Consider the following 21916-nt stretch of genomic DNA (forward strand, 5'->3'; position numbering starts at 1 on the left):
TATAAAAACAGTCCAGAATACATCCACAGTTTCATAGACTCAAGAATGTTTTCATTAATTTTCCAGGAACTTGAAAAAGGCAACATTCTACATGATCTCTCTAGAGATGTCCCAAGAAGTTAACCAGACACTGAAACACAACCAAGATGGAGAGCTGGAGCAGGGGAGAAATGAGAAAAAATGAGAACAGGATTTTTCCAATCAGCATGTTAATTACCTGTGAAAAGATGCAAAGCAAACACCTAACAAATATTTTCACTAGTGGTAGAACAATCTATTTTATAAACACCCCAATAAACCATCATTCAAAATGATTTCATTTCATATTAACTTTAAGATAAGCTATGTTGTTTAGTGCCTGCAGCAAGGTATTTGTAATGAGGAATTTTAGGCTTTACTCCTGCCTCTGCTACTGATTATTTGGCAAACTAAAAAGATGAACATAGTAAAGTAGTTGAACTACCTGCACATTGTGGAAGAATTTATTTTATTCTTACGGTGTCAAACAAGTACCTAAGGTCAAATAGAAATAGCAGGTAGATACTATAATTTGTATTTGAAAGACTTGTAACACTTTAATTTGAAAGAATAATTCATTCTAACATAAATCTGTAGAAGCAGTCATTGTTTGAAACGTTTCCTGTTTAACTTGTTTTCTTTATTGACATTTCTTTCAGGTGTCCAAATTTACATTGGCAGCAATAGTAAAAAATACACATTACTAGCGTTCCTATGCATGTAAACTGCACCTTTTCAACATGTGTCAGTTTCTGGGCAGAGAAAATATAATTCCTAATTGAATTCAATAATATAATTCAACTGAAATTTCATGCTGACAGCATGAGCCTCACGAGCACAGTACTTTGTGACAACAACAGAACACGGAGATTGTATGACATCCTATGTATTCAGCTGGGGACCGTATCCTGATACGCAGAAGACAGAGTGGTTATTTACAATTTAACTTTGATGTGAAGGAGGAGTTTCACCATGTGTCAAGAACCATATGTGATACTGGAGAAGAGTTTATCAAAGGTGACAATGGGGAGAGGGTAAGGATTTTCTTATACTTGAAAGATATTAATTGTATGGATTGAAGAGGTTTACTAGTAATTTACCTACAGTCTTAGAAGCTTATTAATACTTGGAGTTGGTATAGTGTTGATAAAATTATAGTTATCTACAATGTGCCATTTTGATGAACATAAAAACAGAGTATCCTGGGATTTGGAGGGCTTAGAGTTTGGATTAATTAAAAAAAATGTATTTTTATAATTTGTTATAGTCTAGGCAATTTGCTCCAGAGGAGCGGAATTTTCTTAGCAGGGTATATCATGCTCTATCTCCTCTGACCAGCTCCGCTTGCTGGACATGGAGGAGAGAGCTCTTCCTATCCTAGTGTGTGCTAGACAGTAGCAGTTACCATAGTGAGAAAACTCCCACTGACTTCAAAAAGATCAGCATTTTAATATAAGTCTAATTAATGCTGTGCTTGCTTTCCTTAGGGCTATTACCTGGTAAGGATTGCTGCTGGTCAGGCCAAAGGGAGGAAGGGCAGCTTCAAACTATACTTTTCTTTCTTCACTTTGGTACAAACACTCAAAAGCTCTGATGCCAAATTATGAAGGTGATACTATGACTGAATACTCAGATTTGAAATCAGGCAAAATAATTACAAAATTCTATAACTCTTTATACTAAAGAGAATAAATGAAGACTAAGGCCCTTGAGACCAGTTTTGTAATATCATGCAGAATTCAGAATTTCCTACAAAAGAAATGTTCAATCACTGTCTACTGTTAGCTATCTGATGTTTAAAAGTCTTATTTACTGATTTCAAATTTGTTTATTAGGCAGATAGTTTCATCCACAGTTCAGGCGAAGAGAGACCCTTTTAGCTAGGGATTTAAAGATTTTCAAATTCATCTGTTTCTTATTGAAATGTTCCAAGTTTCCCTCTGGACACGAGTTCCAAGTTAATTACATCCTGGTCTTTTTTTCTTGCTACTATATATGTAAAATCCTATTCAGTTTTTGTCAACTAGTCTTTAATAGTAAAATTTTAAAATGTCCCTTAAATATGTAGATAGGGAATTAGTGGGATTTTCTAAAGTCCCCATGTGCCCAACTCCCTATGATTTCAGAGGCATTGATTGAAATTTTCTGTTTTAGGGAATTCTGAATTATATAACAAAACTGGTATAAGATCCAATCCTAAGGGCCTTGGTCCTCATTTATTCTCTTTGGCATAAAGGAATACTATAACATTATTAAAAGGAAATACCAGCAACATTTTCAAATGCAGTATTTTTTTTTAAATTAAGCTCTTAGAAGAGCAAAATCTTGATTACATATTGTAAAAATGTACAGAGATTTAATACATATAATTTTGTAACTTATAATAAAGAAAATCAACCTTTAATGGGCACTCATAACTCATTTTCAAAAGGACACAGTGAGGTGCAACTGCACACAAAATGCATGGAAATATTTACCTACAAGCAATTTAAGCACTGATGCAAAATAGAAATATTTGTATACACAATTAGATCCTTAATAAGAAGTCTTTTGAAGATTGATTCAAACAAACAATAGCTTCTATAATGATAAAGGAAATGGCGAACATTCAAAAGATTATTTTTATAGCTTGCTATGCAATATTAATCACCACTCTTTACCTCCAACTCCTTTTTAAGTAAAGCTATTCACAAGCTTTGACTCAACTTCAAACACATTTCAAAATGCTACTGGTTTGAACCTGACTTGTATTTCAAACCAGCAATTGTTAGACCTTTAGTATATGTATTTTTTTTCTTCTCTGTTTGGACAGTCACAGATTGTTTGAGAAGTTGTGAGTGATGGATTTATGTTCAAATCAGATGAGTTGGTTTATGATGTATAGGGCAATCACATATATAGCCCATGACATATGGCTGCCATCTTGGTTGCCTCCTGACCTGGAGTGGGCCTACACACACCTCAGGGCTCCTCAGGAATTTTTGTCCAGCACTCTCTTATGCTAATATTATCCATATCACCAGGTCATATATTAATATAGATCTTTCAAATAATAAAATAAAGTTTAGTTGTAAAATTAAAAGTATTGGGCCCTGTCATCTTCTGTGAATCCAGGCTCTTCATCAGTGTGTAGTCTTTCTTCAAAACAAATCTATAATATAAACAATATCTGATCTTTCTGGACTTAATAGAAGTGGATCCTTTCTCAACTTCCTGCCCCTTGTATGGGACATGGCTATGTGGCTGCAGTCCTGAGTTTTCCTTCCAGGAACGTTTTCCCTGATCCAGGAAGTAGTGCAGGAAAATGCTCCTTTCTGCACCTTCTCTCTGTAAACATCTTACTCCTGTGGCTCTTTATAAACAACACCTGTTTCTTTCCCAGCTAGCTCTGATTAGTAAACTAGGCTAGTTGGCCCAAGATCCTTAAAAAGCCATAGTGCCTATTACGGTCAAGTTGTCCCATTTGCTGTTCTGGCAAATCTTCGAGCCCATGCAAATAAATGAAGACCTACTGAAGACAACACATATTTCAGCATTATTAGTTGTGGGGACTGAGGCACAAGAATTCAAATCAAAACTGATTGGTTTGATTATAGATGGTGTAGCAATCCCAGGGGCATCCAAGTTTAGATTACTAGAAAAGGAAATATTTGTGGCTATTTTATGATAGATTTAAGCACCATTGTGACTGAAATCTCTTTTTATTTTTCAAAGAAAAAGCATCCCTTGTTGACTAAGGATTAACAGCTATGGTAGAAGACATAGCAGCTGAATCTAGCTGTCCATGTTCGAAAAAAAAAAAGTCATGAGAAAAATCAGCTGAGAGAGTAAATATTAATAGATTCCAAAGCCTAAAGGATCACTGTGATCACCATGTCTGACCTGTGTAGGCTATAGAAATTACCCAAAATATTTCCTAGAGCAGATCTTTCATAAAAATATCCAACTATGTTGCAAAAATTGTCACCATGATATTTGGTGTATAGTCCCAATGGTTAAATGCTTTTTCCACTAAAAATTATGCTTTATTTCCAGTCAGAATTTGCCTAGTTTCATCTTCCAGCCATTGAATCAGGTACAGCTTTCTCTGATAGACTGATTTCACATGTTGGCACTTATAAACTGTAATAAAGAGGCTTCTTAACCTCTTATTACTGTGACTTCAGAAGCACATGAATGTAAAAAATAGATCTAATGCATTTGAAGCTGCTATTAAACATGGATCCAGATTCATGAAACAAGAGTAACTATTATTTATGTGGTTTCAGTGTTTTATTGAACATAGTGGCCTAATGATTAATAACAAAGAATTGGCCTATTATGGCAAGGTAAAGTCAGCACCCTATATTTTAAATATTGAAGGAGGAGAATAAGAAGAAGTCTACAAGGGTATGTCTACACTACAAAGTTAATTCGAACTAACAGTCGTTAGTTCGAATTAACTTTCATAGGCGCTACACAGGCAAACCGCTAGTTCGAACTTAATTCGAACTAGCGGAGCGCTTAATTCGAATGAGGTAAACCTCATTCTATGAGGACTAATGCCTAGTTCGAATTAAGTAGTTCAAATTAAGGGCTGTGTAGCCACTTAATTCAAACTAGTGGGAGGCTAGCCCTCCCCAGCTTGCCCTGGTGGGCACTCTGGGCACCACCAGGGAAACTCGTCTGCCCCACTCCCGGCCCCGGAGCCCTTAAAGGGGCATAGTCTGGCTACGGTGCACGTGCCAGGTGCAAGCCTGCCAGCACCCAGCTAGCAGATCCTGCATCTGGCACGGCACGAACCAGCCACCCGCTGCCACCCAGCCCTCTGCCTCTTCCCGGGACCAGGCTGGCGGCTCCCAGGAGCCTTCCCGGGGATGCAAGAGGCGGGCGCCCGCCTGGTCTAGTGCGGACATCGTGGACCTCATCAAGGTTTGGGGGGAAGCCTCCAACGTCCACGACCTCCGCACTGGGCACAGGAAAGTGGCCGTCTAGGGCAGGATAGCTGCCAGCCTGGCCACCCAGGAGCAGGTTTCCATGAAAATCAAGGTGGTCCAGTGAGACCCCCGACCCTGAGCCCTGAGCTTAGAACATAAAAACATAAGAATGACCGTAGTGGATCAGACCAAAGGTCCATCTAGCTCAGTAGCCTGTCTGCTGACAGCGGCCAACACTAGGTACCCTGGAGAGGATGGACTGAAGACAATGACCAAGCCATTTGTCTTGTGCCATCCATCTCCAGCCTTCCACAAACAGAGGCCAGGGACACCATTTCTACCCCCTGGCTAATACCACTCCAAGGACCCAACCTCCATGAATTTATCTAACTTCTCCTTAAACTCTGTTCTAGTTCTAGCCTTCACAGCCTCCTGCAGCAAGGAGTTCCACAGGTTGACTATTTGCTTTGTGAAGAAGAACTTTCCGTTATTAGTTTGAAGCCTGCTACCCATTCATTTCATCTGGTGTCCTCTAGTCCTTCTATTATGGGAACTAATGAAGAACTTTTCTTTATGCACCCTCTCCACACCACTCATGCTTTTGTAGACCTCTATCATATCCCCCCTCAATCTCCTCTTTTCTAAGCTGAAAAGTCCCAGTCTTTTTAGCCTCTCTTCATATGGAGTCCATGTATCTTAAATCCTTGTCCACACAGCATGAGGTTGACAGGAGCAAACACTTCTGTTGATTTTCCTTACTCACCACAAGGAGCAGGAGTATCAACACTGACAGGGGTGCCTTTTCTGCATTTGATTTAGCATATTTTCACTAGACCTGCTAAATCAAACTCCAGACAATTGACCATGGCAATGTTGATCTTCTGCACAGTGTAAACATGTCCTGTATATTCAGATCTAAATTTCATATCAGATGTATATTACCCAGAATATTATTTTGCTAGTGAAATTCATACTTGAATATAAACACAGTTTTAGTTCTCCCTCACTGACCACCTTAGACTATTGGTGGCACTGAAGTTTCTAGTAAAACTAAGACAAATCTATGCATAAGATCAAGTGATAGTGAAACATCCTAAAACAAAAAAGGGCAGGAAGGAGGGGAAATAAGATCCTAAAAAGTACAACCATACAAAACCAGATTGCTGCAAAATGTTGTTAGACACTCACAAAAGCAACAATATTTCTTTTAAATTCACTACAGCGAATGAGACAACATCTTTGGAACTGGGACTACCACATCTGGAGTCAACCTCTCAGCTGGCATAGCTCCACAGAAGCTACTGAGCTCTGCTTTTATACATCAGTTAAGGATCTGGCTCTTTATTCCAGACAACCAATTGTAAAATCCCAGCCACTCAAGAACAAGTGATCAAAATTTGTCTCCCTCAGCCTGAATGATAGGAAAGCTCATGTGCAATAAAAGTCTTCAAAATGTATCATCATCATGCAGAACTTCAGTGCTATACACATATTATACCTTGTGAATTAAGTGAGTTCTAGTTATATTACAATGCTTTGCTAAATTTGACTCCTATTTGGCTAAAAAAAAATTAGAGCATGATCAATTGCTATTCTCTTTTTGTTTCTAATTTCTACAATAGTGTCTTGATTTTATAAGCCTACAGGAGATGCTTTTCCTTTCACCCTTTTAATGTTACCTTCTCTCTTCTGTGTTAGTTCTGAAGAAGATGGTTATGTAGTTCCCTGGAACAAGAAAAGATGTCTCATATGGGTGGCTTGAAAATGCCAGCAATAAAACCCACCTTTCCCTCAAGACAGTCAGACCTGGCAAAAATATGCTTATTTGGAGTAAAAATAACTAACTACATAAATAAATGAGGGGAAGGGGGAAAAAGGGATGATCATGCATGTCTTAAAATAACATCACCAACCTGACAGTTTTAGACCAGCATTCTGGATATTTGCATATATCCTATTAAGGCTGATTGTTCACAAGCTTAGAATTCAGATGTTGACAGTTAATTTACAGGGGTCAATCATATATTTTTTAAATGGAAGGTTTCTTATAATTGTACCTTAAAAACTGACATCTAAAGTCTTTTGATAGACAAGGAAAGTATTTGCTTAAAAAAAATCAATAGATGGCATTCTGTAGGCAAAAAGACTCCAAAAAGACCTGACTATTTTTGGACCATTAACATCAAGTCAATGTTTCAAATGGTAAATTGAATTAGAATGGGTTTGACTAAGTGTTCTAAACAAGTATATATTCAGTACATTTCAATGCATTACACAAGCACAGAGTTCATTAAATTGCAAGCATTTCTGTGTTCATCTTTTAGGGAACACAATCAAATATTTTGTCTTTGTGGAATAGTCAGTTTAAATGAAATTTGACTCACACTGACCAAATGAAACCAGAGGTTGGCTTTTACAGTATCTCAAAATAAGAAGTGATGGGGAACCTAGAATGTTTCATAGTTGAACGAAAAATTATTTTTAATTGATAACTGTATGCCAAAGAAATGCCTCAACTTATAGTTGATCTCAACTTCTGAAAACAAATTTACCTTAACCAGCAAAGAAAATTCCAGCATCGTAGAAATCTTTCAGATTTCTCAGATATTACAAGCCTGACTGCTGCATTGGCAAATTTGTATTCCTTTTAGGTTTCCATCAAAGCCTGTAATGTTTACATTACAGAATTCCTACTGACAGGTGCTATGCAAGCAGCACCATTAGGATCTTCTGGAAATTTCCATTGCAACTTAACAAGAGGAAACAGGTACCAGGATTCAAGAGAAGGACATACTGACAAAACAGTTTAGGATAACAATTTCACCAGAAGCCTAATCATTCAACTATTTCTCTGTAGCTTAAAGAACAAAACAAAATAAAACAAAAAAAGAGAGGGGTAACATTACTCCTGCTGCTAGAGTTTTTATCTGCAAGGATTTTAATTAACTAGATTAAATGTTTAGAGAGACCTGTTTGCTTAATTTATTTTTATTCAGGATCAACGTTTCCTGATAACAATCATAGTCTTTCTCCTGTGTTCCAGATTGGCACTATTTTCCAGGTCTCAGGACTCACTGATAAGAGAAAGAAAACTTCGGAACAACTAGAAGTCTTTTGATGATGTTTACACAAACACAATTATTTTAGATGAGGCAGCTTGTAGTTTTGTAACAGCATTTACCTCTTTTCAGAGTGAGCTGTTTGTCAGAGATTTGAATTCTGGCAGAAAAATAAAAGCCCATATTGTTAAAACGATGGTGTTGACCTATATGATTTTAATAGGAGAGTTACTATGAAAGAGTTTATAAGCTTTTAAAGTGCACCTGTCAACATCATGCAATAGGAAATAGTTCTGTTTTGGGTTTGTAAAAAATTAGCCTTCTGCAGAGCTGCATTGCTGATACCAATTTTACATGGTTGTTAACCCAAAATGATATTTACTGTAGGTCTGATAAAAATCCCAACAATAATATTAGTAACATATTCCCTTTTTATAGAATATCTGTTACTTAAAATTACATGCTGTATGGGGCATTATAGGTTACTGTGGTAAATGGCAGGAGAAAAAGTGAATGAAATGTTGACTTTTCACTCTCTTTTCAAAAGTTCCTATAAGTTAAGCAAAGCTAAACTATGAAGTATTTTCTGCAATTTGATGGTGAAACAAGTGGCATGCGGACAGTTTAGCAGCTAGACAGGATTATAAAATAAATACTCTGTTAGTTGGTAGGCATATTTAGGTGCTCAGAGAACCAGCAGGATTCAGAAATTGAAAGATCAGGAGCTTGATTCATGCTTTAAAGCTCAATTCACCTTGCTGGTACAACCTGGGTGTTCAGTGGTGTAAGCTTACCTATAAAGGCACAAGGTACTTCCAATTTTTTACTCTCTCATGGAGGCCAGATCTCCCTGGTGTAGCCAGAATAAGGCATGACTAACATAGAATGAAGAAGTTCTAAGCTGGCTGAGAAATGCACAATTAGCACACATTCTATGCATTAGACAAAGAATTTATTTTACTCATAGCCATAAAATAAAGCTGTCTCCTCAAGGCAAAAAACTTAGGAGGAAAGTGGCAGTGCTAATATTGTCTGTATTTCTCTGGAGATGAATGCTTCAGCCAGCATATCTATCTCCATGAGTTCAGCAGTTTCAAATTCCACTGTGTAGCCCTGCAAGGATGAACTGGCCTTGATAATACAAGAAAATGGAGGAAATTTAAGATGGGAAGTAGAATATGAGCTTTTTTGTGCCTTACTCCTGACTTGGCTTCAGGGGCTTCAGAAATTAAGAGTTACGCCTCACTTTGCATAAAGACAATGAGATTGTTGGCACTATTTTCACATCAATGTGATTTCTGCACAAGATCTGATATATTAAAATGGATATGGATCCTTTTAGTTTTAACTAATTATTTGTTCTTTTCACTCTTTTCTCTTTGTTACAAGTTTCTGAGTAAGATATGGCATTGTATATGGATCTTAACAAATTTTGGTTTTGTATTATCATAAGCCATTGAGAAAGTATAGCAAGCATGTGATGGGAAAATAAGATGGCATAGTCTGCTTTTTCCCCCTTCTTTAAAGAACAAATTACTTCTAACAAATGGCTCGAGGGACTTTTACAACACTTAGGCTGCCTACACTGGCCGCGAGTTTTTGCACAAGAACACTGACTTTGTAATGTTCAAAATCAGTGGTTCTTGTGCAAATACTCTGACACTCCCGCTCGGGGATAAGCCCTCTTGCGCAAGTATTCTTGCGCAAGAGGACCAGTGTAGAAAGCAACATTAATTTCTTGTGCAAGAAAGCCCGATGGCTAAAATGGCCATCAGAGCTTTCTTGCACAAGAGAGTGTCTACACTGGCACAGATGCTTTTGCGCAAAAGCAAATCTTTTGTGCAAAGGCAGATGCCAGTATAGACACTCTCTTGCGCAAATACTTTCAACGGAAAAACTTTTCCGCTAAAAGTATTTGTGCAAAATCACGCCAGTCTAGATGCAGCCTAAGAGTACTAAAAATGCTTTGAAGTCCACCCTGGAATTAAATAAAACTTGTATAGAATAATAACAGTCCCTATTCTACAATACAACCCACATCCAGAAAGGTGAGACAACAGATGAATCATGCCTTAAAGTTCAACAGGTCTGGGGTCTGACATCCCAAGAGGGAAAATAAGTGTGAGTTAAAGAACCTGTTAAAAAAATGCCTTGTCCTTTGAAACTAGAGGGCTGTTAGTTTGAGCTCCTCCACTGATCTCAACTGAGACAGTATCACATGAGAGAGATGGTATTTGAATAAGGTAGCCCTGATCCACAACCTATTGTAGTCCATTAAGACTCCCATTGTTACAACCCTGTCAGAGTTTATTACTCTGAAACATACAACAATTCAAACACCATCCCAAAGCTCATTTGAAGTTAGAGCTAATTATGGAGTATTGAACAATGTGCTCACTGCATGTGGAACACAATGCCCCTGGAAGGGTAGTTGTCGGCTAGGATCAAACCTCATAGTTCTGTTTTAAAAACACGAGCCACTCCTACCTGAGCTAAGCAAGCCAGATCTGCAAACCAAAGCTGTAGTAGCTTTATCTATCTTTGTATGTTGCCCAGCCACCACTACGTAAGGACAGAGAACCATGCTGAATAGCCATGGGTTATGTATGAAATACCCTTAAATGGAGAAGCAATCAAATCCTTCACTAGCTTAAGCTTCCAGGTGATCCTAAAGGGTAGGTACACTGAACTATTCTAGGGTATATATTACAGTGAAAAAAACATAAATGCTTTTATGAATGTGTCCATCCAAAAGAAAGGAGTGCTCTGTTTTGGCCAAGCACAAATGAAAAATATGCCCATGGCTCCTTCTGCTACTTGGTAATCCTCTAGCAGCCAAAGGTCTATCAAGTTCTTTCTCAGACTTGCTTTGACCAGAAAATCAGAAATGCTGCCAACAGCAAGGTTGCTGTTAAGAGATGGTGCCAGGGATCCTCTAACCAGACAAATAAATAAAGTTGAGCACAAGAACATTTTGGGGATGCTCCCTCTTAAAGGTAGCATTCTTTCTCACTGTCTTGTGTAGCCAGCCATAGAAGTTCCCCATATTATAAAAGTAAAAGACAAGAAAAGTTCATGTTAATTAAAGGAAGAATGCAGTTCTTCAGAACTATAAGAGCTCCTCTCCGGCCGGTCCCTGCCCCTCATAGGGAATCCAGCCCTGGCCTTGGTGTGTGGACATGCCTATACAATATTTAGCTTAGCCAAACTGATCAGCATCAAAATCTGAATTTAGCTTGAAATAACGGCTAACCAGTAGTGACCCAATGTCACAAGATAAAATGCTGCAGTAAACAAAGAAGCTAAAATGCTGATATGTGCTTAGTCAGCAACTGCAAAGCATGAGTTTTCATATTTTAAGCAATTCTTAAAAAATAAGTATAAGCAGAATTTGCAGATGTTCAACTGCAGAAATGCCATGATAACTAATTGATGTAAATGCTAATGAGCAAAATGAAACCTGGAGGAGATGGAAACCCCAATATTAGTAGGATATGGAAACTCAGATAAGGAAAAGAGGATGACCTCTTCATGAATATGCACACACTCGTGAGCACCAATGTAACCATTTATAAAAGGTGCTATCTAGCTTATGGGCTATGGGACACAAACAGGAAAAGCCAGACTGAAGAACATGTGTTCTGGGATTCACCACCAAGAGACTTACGTGATGGAAGTAGTAATGCTGGATATTCTGTGCATCTCTCTGTTGTCTGTTTTGTTCTAGTGTTTTTGGCAGTGATTTTTTAATAATAAAGGTATTCATACAGGCAAACATGACTACTTCAAGCTGGTTCTTACATTCTCAATGTGTCTCTCAATCTCATGATAATCAAGATATTGTAGCTGAGTTAGATCCAGAATTCTCTGAGACCACTGTTATCTAACCAATTACAAAATACCAGTTATACTAATTTGGGCTCTACTTTTTAGCTTAAGCTGAATATAGACTGTGATGAAAGCTTCAGGGGGTAGCCGAGTTAGTCTGTACAGGATAAACTCAAAAACCGAAAACTGGTCTGGTAACACTTTATAGACTAACAAAAAATAGGAAGTATTGAAAAACTTAACCTAATGATTATAATGGAAGAACTGGTAGATAACTCTGTCCTACATTAATAGCTGCTTCTAACCATGCTGTCTATACTGAAATTTTCTTGTGCAGCAGCATGTTTATGGCAACTGTATAAGAAATTATTTCATCTTTGTACAGTTGAATGTAACTTTTCAAATTGTGAAACAATCTGCAGTTTTGTCTACCTATTCTACTTTTTCCATCCAGTGCTAATTACAGAACTCTCATCTCTGGTAGTTACTATGATGATCTGGAATGTTTTGGGCCTGACAATCTTCAAAATCCTTAAGTGAGTTATTGCCTGGAGGTGTATTAACCTCAGATTTTTGAACTCCATGTTATCATTACACCTATTGGGTATTTTGTTGATTTATTTGTGTGGGTCTTTGATCAGTGTTGAATTTTCATCTCAATATGGTTGTCACTGTCACAATTTTTTCCCTTTGCCACATATATCATTGCAATCTGATTTGTACATTTAATACTTGGCATTTTGAACTAAACTAGAATGCACTCAAAATATTCCTTCCATGAAAAAAGAACACCTTATATGTCTTTATAGGCCTTTTACTGCAGAATACAATGAATCTATCATATTGTCAGTCCAATTGGAAAGCTGTGGCTTACTAGTAGAGGCATGTGACCTGATTTAGAAAAAAAGGAAGAAAAATAATTGCATAAACAAAGTATTTGCCAATTTGTGCACCTAATTACGGAAATTATGCATACAAACCAGGTAACAGCATGAATAATTGTCCAATTAGACACTTACTTGACCAGCTAGAAACTTACTTGACCTTCTCTATTAATATTAACTCAATATGTGCACTTATTCCTCTAATGGAAAAGTTTTATAGAATTTAGGCTTCAATTCAGAAAAATACTTAGGCACATGACTAGTCCCAATAAACTCCATAAACCTAATCACCTATCTAAAATATTTTGCTAGATCTTTTAAACTAATGTATAGTAGGAATAACATTTTTTTAAATTCTATGTGATGGTCTGAAAACTTACAGAACATTATGATTTTCTATACATTCTATAGTACTTTTCAACAAGAATGTTATAATTGTATATGTAAATTGCACACAATTACTTGCATAGCTATTTTTTAAAAATAAGGCTTACAAAAGTTACTTATTACTAGACACAAATATTTTCAGAATGCGGGTGAGATATTTTAGTTCCCAAATTTTAACATATAAATGTTTGATACAGGTATAAAAGCAAAATCGCATATATCGTTATTTAATGAGTGAGGACATAAACATCCTCTTCATCAAAGCAGTCCTGTTTGCCAAGAATAAACACTTGACAGGCAAGAGGCATTCTATTGATTCCCTGCTCAAGATAGCCCTTTGATAGTTGATTCCAGCTTCCTTAAGGTATTGGCACAACTATTGAGCTCTGTGTTGTTAACAAAGCTTTCACTGTTTTATATCCAGTTCATCCCAGGTGAGTTCAGTGACAGATCTGGAGGCTAGAAAAGCAGTGCTTTTGAACATACCATCCTGTTCAGTTCTACTTTAAAAGCTCTTTCAGTGCCTGCTTGACTGATAAGATCACTGTGCTACACAAAACTGGACCAATGACACAGACAAGACAGAGGAACCTCTATCTGCAGAATATTGTGGTAGCTCTCTGAACACTTGTGTGCTAATTGCCATCTGCACTGCTCCCTAAATATCTCTCAATGTTCATATTTATGCCTAGGAAGATAAAATAATGCCCCATGTAAGTATGCATACAACACAGCATCTGCTCATTATGTGATAAAAATCAAAAGAGTTTGCATTTATACTTGTCATAAAACTCCCAAGTTGCTGAAATCTAATAATTATGAGAATTTGGCTTCTGAAACCCAGAGAGAAACAGGCTGCCAAAACTTTATGGCTGTGTCTAGACTGCATCCCTTTTCCGTAAAAGGGATGCAAATAAGATATCGCAATTGCAAATGAAGCGGGGATTTAAATCTCCCCCACTTCACTAGCATAAAAATGGCTGCCGCTTTTTTCCGGCTCAGAGCTTTGCTGGAAAAAAGCGCCAATCTAGGCACGGATCTTTTGGAAAAGGCTTTATTTTGTGTGGCTTACATTGAAATAGCTTAACTTGGCTTTTGACACTGTCTACACAGCTAGAAGTTTGAGGTAGAGCACTCTTCCTCCAACTTGCCTTACTCCTCATAAATTGAAGATTACAGGAGTGGGAGTAAGAATTCCTCTAGCTTACCATAATTTCAACATTATGTCAAAATAACTGCTTGTAGTGTGGATGTGGACTATGTTATTTCGGAATAACATCAGCTATTGCTAAATAACACTGCTGTGCAGATCTACCTTTAGTGTGGTTGGACCCACACAAAGATCCCAAGTGGCTGTAGGTTTGGAAGCAATATAGAACCAGTTCTAGCTGACATTCAGAGCGCATCCACATACAGGGCTTAACTCGAAATAAGCTATGCAAATTGAGCTATGTCAATTGCGTAGCTTATTTAGAAATTGAGAGTGTCTACACAGCACTTATTTTGAAATAGAGCACACTTCCTCTGGCTTCTTTTACTCCTCATACAATGAAGGTTAGAGGAGCTGGAGTAAGAAGTCCTCTAGCTTGACAGTATTTCAACATTATTTCAAAATAACTGCCTGCTGTATAGATGCGGACTAAGTTATTTCGAAATAATGTTGATGGGTAGACATGCCGTCTGAAATTGGAGTTTTGAGAGTCCAAACTGTAAAGTACAGTGTTTTTGACTAAACAATTATTTCAATTTTCTTGCTGGCTATTCAGGTTACATATGAGAAAGTTGGGGTTTTCCTGGATTAACCTTTTCCTTGTGTACTTTAATCCCCAGGTCAAATTTTCACAGCATCCCCACTGCAGGAGGTCAATTGGAGAAAGTCTCCTGCTGACTTCCCTTATTCCTTGTGACTCAGTGGAATATTGGAGTCGAAGGGGACATAATCAATTAGGGTATGTCTACACTACCACCCTAGTTCGAGCTAGGGTGGTAGTGTAGACATACCCTTATTGACTTAGCGAGTCCTTTCTAGACTAAATTGAACCCTGGGAGATCAATGTCCATAATTCTGATTTCTTGATAAGTGGAGACAAGCCCTGAGAAGCTGGCTTATGGACTGGCCACCTATGTGCTAGCAATTTTATTTACCATTTTATCTGCTGGTGGGCAGGCTTTGATATATTTGCTACACAAACTTCCTTCACCAATTTTTCATTTTGTATCTTTTTCTCGGTTTCCAAAAAATCAAGCTATACAACATGCAAGAATGTTTCCCCAGAAGTACCTAAAATCTGCTATCTGAGACCTCTGTAAGAATTCCACAAGGAAAACATTGCTTTGAGAATTTACTTAGTGCAAACTTACATTAAGATAACAACATTCAGCTGACTCAGGAGAGGTGTTTCCTAGCAAAGGGCTGGAGCTGTGAAATTCTAATGTGAAGCCAAACTTTTCTAAAGTTCAGGAGTATTAAGAGGCACAGCTCAATTTCACTTCCAGACACTGAACATGGATAGGAATTGTTGTGCTGTATCAAATCCATAGTCCATCTAGTTCAGAACCATGTTTCCAACTGTGGTCAGTATCAGTTGTTTTGAGGAAGTGTCTGAATGGACACATATATTGATAGATGAAGGTTTATTTCGTAATCTCCACCAGTTTATTAGTTGAAACATGACAGTTTTATTCCCCTTTTATTTTGTCTAAAGTAACCATGAATGCTTTTATCCATATAAATATCCTGTAGCCATGAGATCCTCTGGTTAATTATGTGTTGCATGAAAAAGCATGTACTTTTATGAATTTTGAGTTCATTTCCATTAAATGCCTCCGCTTATTCTGAGAGAGGGTAAACAATAGAGCCCAATTTATCTTCTTTTACTAGTCATTACTTTATTTCTGTCTATGTTCTGTCTTATTCACCTTCATCTCTAAATTGAATAGCTTGTCTATTTCATCTGGAATTGAGAACTTTCTCATTGCTAAGAGATATTTTGATACAAAGTTGGACCTGTCTTCAATTATATAACAAACATGGACATTTCCTATAAATTTTAGCAGGAAAACTGTGTGACTTGCCCACTTTTTGTCATTAGAGGAAAGCCTCATACCATCAAACTAGGGAGAATTAAGATAGTCAACAATAATATAGTTAGAAGAATTTTTTTAACACTTCATAGTAGTATATATAATGACGTGAGAGTGTGAGAAACAGGAAACCAATTCAGACACCTCAGATATGTATAGCTCTTTAAGGGAAAGGTAATGAAGAGCTGTGAAATAAAAAAAGATTAATCAGCTTCACATGTAAAATAAAAGCATTAAAAAGTCTCTGAAAAAGTCATGACAAGAGATCTAAGGGGAAAATATCAAAGATACAAAATATAGCCACAGTTTAGCTAAGGGCAGTTATGTAAGTAACCACCACTCATACCTCTATTTGCCAAAAAGAAATCAACCAAAATAATGAAAGCTGGCTAGAGAACAGGAGTACTGTCCAATTTATAAAAGTCTTTTGATCATATTACATTAATTTGAATACAAAAAGTATAAAACTGAGGATTACAGAGAATATCAATAAATTATTTAATTGTTTCCATGACATTATTTGTGTATTTTTAAAGTAATATGTGGAACAACAGGGCCAAATTGTGAACAGCGTAAATGAGTATCACACCACTGAAGATAACATAGCTACACCAACTTGTGCAGGTAGGAATCTGGCCTATGGTATCCAATTTAGCTACAAATATGAACAGTGTGCATAGAGTAGAATGAGTCAGTTGTTTTCCATCTCTTTCTCCATGTAAACAAAGATACGATTTTCTTTATCAGAAGAGAAATTCTGATTAAACTTAGTTTCTCTTTCAAGCATTTAAGCATTTCCAGTGGATTTTGTTTCATGAAATGGTTGAATGCATTCTGCTATTTTTAATATTCCATCTCCTCAGCCATGTTGGTGTAAGTTCATACACTGGTTAAGTAAATAGTTCTATTTGGGCACTTTAGCACAGATTTTAAAAATGCTTTGACATCACAACCCCCCCCCCCCCCCAAACCTGTACTATAACTGACACAGAAAAAAATCAGACTGAAGATAGTTCCATTATCACTAACAATTTAGCTCTTTACATTTTGTTTACAACACTTGTAATGGCATGTTTATAATTTAAGGTTGGTGGATCAGATTTCCCTAGAATACTTATACAGAAAGTGCTTTGTACTGACTCAGGACTTGACAGTTTGGGATGCTGGGTATTTCCTGTGAGGTACTGAATACCCAAAACTTCAATCAGTGCTGAGGGGGTGCAGTCAGTATTTCATAGCTTCAGGACTGGATTTTAAAATGGACTGAATTAGGCCCGGATAAGGAAAACTCTTAACACCTAATTGAAGTCAATGGGAATCAGGCATTAACATTCAGTCCCTGCTTTCTTAAATCAGGTATCACATAAGAAAGTGTGAAGTAAAACTCTAATATTACAATTCTGAGGCATTTTGAGGTTTTCTGTTCTAGTTTTAGGACCAAAGCACGCTGCAATCGTATGAATTACATGTTAACAGCAGTGACAGAATGCTACTAGAGTATGGAAATATTCAACACATAGTGGAACTTTGTCCTATTATATCCATTCCCTTCCATCACCCATATATCAGGAGAATTTCTGAGAAAAAATATGTGGAAAATGAACATGGTTATTTGTAACAACATTTTATGCAATCTTAAAATTAAATGTTGCCATGATCAAAAGCTACAGTTTAATAATTCTCTATGTGAAGAAACTAATGTTAAATGAATGAAGGTCAAAGTCAAGCACTCAAAACACAGGCAATGGCATAATTAATATTACCAGAGGAACCTTAACATTTCCTTTGGTGCTAAGGAATTATGATAGTCTCTTAAAACATTGACATGTACTATTTTTTTTCCAGGAGGCTCCCTACCTCATTGGTCCTGATCTTTAGATGTGCTGTATCTACACACAGTTTCTCTGACATAGACTGTGGTTTTCCATTAACTTTGCACAGCATCCCAGTCCAGCCAAACCCCTTTGGAGGACTCCCATATTTGTCTAATAAGAGGCTTACGCAGGTAATACTAACAGTACACGGTGAAAGATGAAACAATTTCAGTAATAATCTGGACAAAACTTACTGAATTTAGTTAAACCTTATTTTGAATTGCTTATGTATCATTGTAGGACAGCATTATATGTAATTCCATGGGGGAGAGAGCCCTCCAGGAAACAGGAATGGTGCAAGGTGGTTACAAATTCGCTAAGGTTGTAACACCTTCAGAGAGCTACTACTACCTCGAGAAAGGCTTGCATATACTGGTTCAAAATGAATTTTCCTGGGACCATCAAACAAAATAAAGATAATTGTTAAATAGCCTAAGGTAAAAATCACTCTGAATCTTCTTTCTGATCCCACAACTAGGCAGGTTGTTCTGTTTGGTGGAGGAAGGGGTGAATCCTTCCTGGGAAGGGTTAGAACAGTGGTCTCCAACCTTTTTATACCCAAGATCACTTTTTAAGTCTCAGAACAGGTGAAGGAAGATCTACCACCCCGCCCCTTCCTTGAAGCCCCGCCTTTTCCTTGAAACCCCGCCCTCTCTATTCTCCTGTCTATCACTTGCTATCCCCTGCCCTTATATACTCTGTTAAACAGTTTATTTTTAAATTATGCAATATATAAAATTAAAATCATGTTTATAGTTATGAAATAAATGGTCTGTTTTTAATTCATGCAATTTAAATGTCAAATGAAGCATTTACAATTATACATTTTGTTCTGTGCTATTTTGTAAATCTAAAATCAAGTATTGATAATTATATATTTTTTCTTCCAATAACAAAGTCTCAGTGTGACACCTGTGACTGAACAGTATCTGTCAGTGTCTTGAAGTCTGGGTTGTAGTCTGAGATTGCTAGTTGTATACAGTCCATCAGATGGGCATCTGTGATCCTGCGCTCAGCCTGGGAAGCTTGCTCCAGCACAGCTGGAGCTAAACGCAGCCTCCCTGGGCTGAGCGCAGGGCAGCCGGGCTGGAGGGAAGAGAAGTGGCTGCCCGGCTAGCTGGCCATGGCGCTCAGCCAGGGTGCACCAAGCTCCACGTGGGCAGGCGCAGAGGAGAAGCCGCCAATCAGCTGGAGCACGGGGCAGCCTCTTTCAGCTGAAAGCCACAGTCAGCTGGCTGGGGTGTTTCAGCCCTCCCGATCTCCCAGCTCCCACCATTCCTCACAGCTACTCACCTGTGTTGTTGCTCAGTGAGTAGCTGCTCCTCAAATGAGGAAATCTAATGTAAATGTACTGCGCAGATGCGCAGTTCAGAGAGGGCTCAAGAGCTACTCTTAGAGCCCCTGAGATCTACCAGTAGATCGCAATCTACTGGTTGGTGACCACGGGGTTAAAAGGACTTGTCCTAGTCTGTGTGCTTGTTCTCAGTTAATAGCTGTTATGAACTTGTCACTACAGCAAAACATTTCAAGGGATTTGAAGGACTATCCATCCTCACCCCTTCTGCCTGAGGCCCTGTCTTTTCCATATCCAGAAGGTTTGAAAAATTACTGTCATCCCTGGATGAGACAGTATGACAGCTGGGGAATTCAATGAAAACATCTCAGTCAGAATGGAGGGAAAGAGGTATGTCTCTGCCCATGAATGAAGGTAGCTGGGAAGTGGAAGCCTGAGAATAGGTGACCTTCCTGGACCATAGAATGGGAACACGGGGCAATTGCCTTTACCATGGACATATCAAAACCCCTTTGGAGCAACTTCATATCACCTTACTGAGGCCATGTCTACACTAGAAGATTATTTTGAATTTACCAAATCCAATTTCTGGGCACATGATTTTACAAATTCGAAGTTCTGTGTCCCCACTATGAGGAAGAATTGAATGTAGTTTGAGGTAGGCTTCATTAATGTTGACGCACTACCTCAGACTCACAACCCCAGGAAGTACTCTGGGGAGCTGCGTGAGGCCTCCTGAGGCAAATTAGTTTGAATTAGAGGAACCAGAACATCCACACTAAAGTTATTTTGGATGTACAAGTTCTGGAATAGTGTTATTCCACATGAAAAGTAGAACTACAGAGTTCGAATTCTGTGGCCCCTTTCTCCAGAATAACAGGCTTTGTAGTGTGGACACATTGCTTACAAATTTCATCTTGGGGGTCTACAGTCCTAGTGTAGACCAGGTCAGAGTAGGCTACACAGGACACAAAGTAATATGCAAACTGTCATTTATCCCATGAATTTAGCCTCTTTCAGGTCACAAATTCTTTGCCTCTATTCCAAATTTGATAAATTATTTTGTGACCATACATAAACTGTACTCTGTGCATTTTCAATATCCTCAGTTTGTTATGTGAATTCTTTGGGTTAGTTTTACTTGGTCAGCTAAAAATCACATGGTTTTTATTAGTATTCCTTGATTGAATGAGCGGGGAGGAGTCCTGTGGCACCTTATAGACTAACTGAACTGTTGGAGCATAAGCTTTCGTGGGCAAAGACCCACATCATCAGATGCATGTAGTGGAAATTTCCAGAGGCAGATATAAATATGCAGGCCAGAATCAGGCTGGAGATGATGAGGTGGATCCAATCAGGGAGGATGAGGCCCACTTCTAGTAGCTGATCTGGAGGTATGAATTCCAAGAGAGGAGAAGCTTCTTTTGTAGTTAGCGAGCCATTCACAGTCTTTGTTTAATCCTGAGTTGATTGTGTCAAACTTGAAGATGAACTGTAGCTCAGCAGTTTCTCTTTGAAGTCTGGTCCTGAAGATTTTTTGCTGCAGAATGGCTACCTTTAGATCTGCAATTGTGTGTCCAGGGAGATTGAAGTGTTCCCCTACAGGTTTTTGTATGTTGCCATTCCTAATATCTGATTTGTGTCCATTGATTCTATAAGGTGCCACAGGACTCCTCGCCACTTTTGAAGATTCAGACTAACACGTCTACCCCTCTGATACTTGATTGAATGAATTTGCAAGGACATGGAATGAAAACCCACAAGAGAGAATTTAAACATTGGTTAGTATAAACACTGTACATATAACTTTGAAATTCACTTTCGATGAAATTTAATCATGTAAATATTTACAGAAAATAAATGCAAAAGGGGTTTGGTTTAAGGATGACACAAGTGAATGAATTTAAAAAGTTAAATGAATATTTGGAAAAGACTTTCAGTAGTACCATTCAGCTCTTGTCAGAAAACTTTGAAAAAATACTTTTAGAGGAAATGCTAAGGTTCTTTTTAATCACTTAGGATTTAAAACCAGATATTGATTCATCATTTCCAAATTTCTTCTAATATTCAGTAGCAAAGACATGTGACATAAAGCAGCAGCAGATGTTGCGGAGCCGAGTGTACAGTTGAATACATATTTCTTCACAGTTTCCATGAAATAACATTTAAGCACTGTAACTCCCTTGATAATTGCATGCTAATTCATTTTAATGTGATTTCATTACCTTCTGATAACCATGCAATTAATTCAGGTCACCAGCAGTAATGTGAAGAGGTCAGAAAATCAGAACTTACTATAGCAAGTAACAAAATCTTTAAATCAGTGGGGTATTTTAACAAGAGATTTAAGGAGACATAATAGATTATGGATTGGACTGTTCTCTAAATTAGCTAGAGCCAATGGACAGAAAGCACTGCGGGAGCTATGCAGGCAAACTATAACAATTAAGAGAGAACCAAAAAAATCAATATTTCTGGGCCATTCAATATCAAATTCTCTTTCCAACCTGTTTAAGAACAAACCACAAAAGGTTTAGAAGTTCAGTTCAGGAAATGATCCAAATCCAGTACC

General features: G+C 37.7%; 1 long non-coding RNA gene across 1 annotated transcript in view; it reads left to right on the plus strand.

The window, feature by feature from the left end:
* The first annotated feature begins 733 nt into the window (after nucleotides 1–733).
* The window catches only part of LOC142830659 (uncharacterized), a 33605-nt gene continuing 12422 nt past the window's right edge, over nucleotides 734–21916 (plus strand). Inside the window, exons 1-3 of the long non-coding RNA XR_012906100.1 lie at nucleotides 734–1052; nucleotides 18022–18181; nucleotides 21004–21125. This is a non-coding gene — a long non-coding RNA (uncharacterized LOC142830659). The remainder of the gene's footprint in view (nucleotides 1053–18021; nucleotides 18182–21003; nucleotides 21126–21916) is intronic.

This window comes from Pelodiscus sinensis, chromosome 9, assembly GCF_049634645.1.
Source record: "Pelodiscus sinensis isolate JC-2024 chromosome 9, ASM4963464v1, whole genome shotgun sequence".
In the NCBI taxonomy this organism is placed as follows: domain Eukaryota; kingdom Metazoa; phylum Chordata; order Testudines; family Trionychidae; genus Pelodiscus; species Pelodiscus sinensis.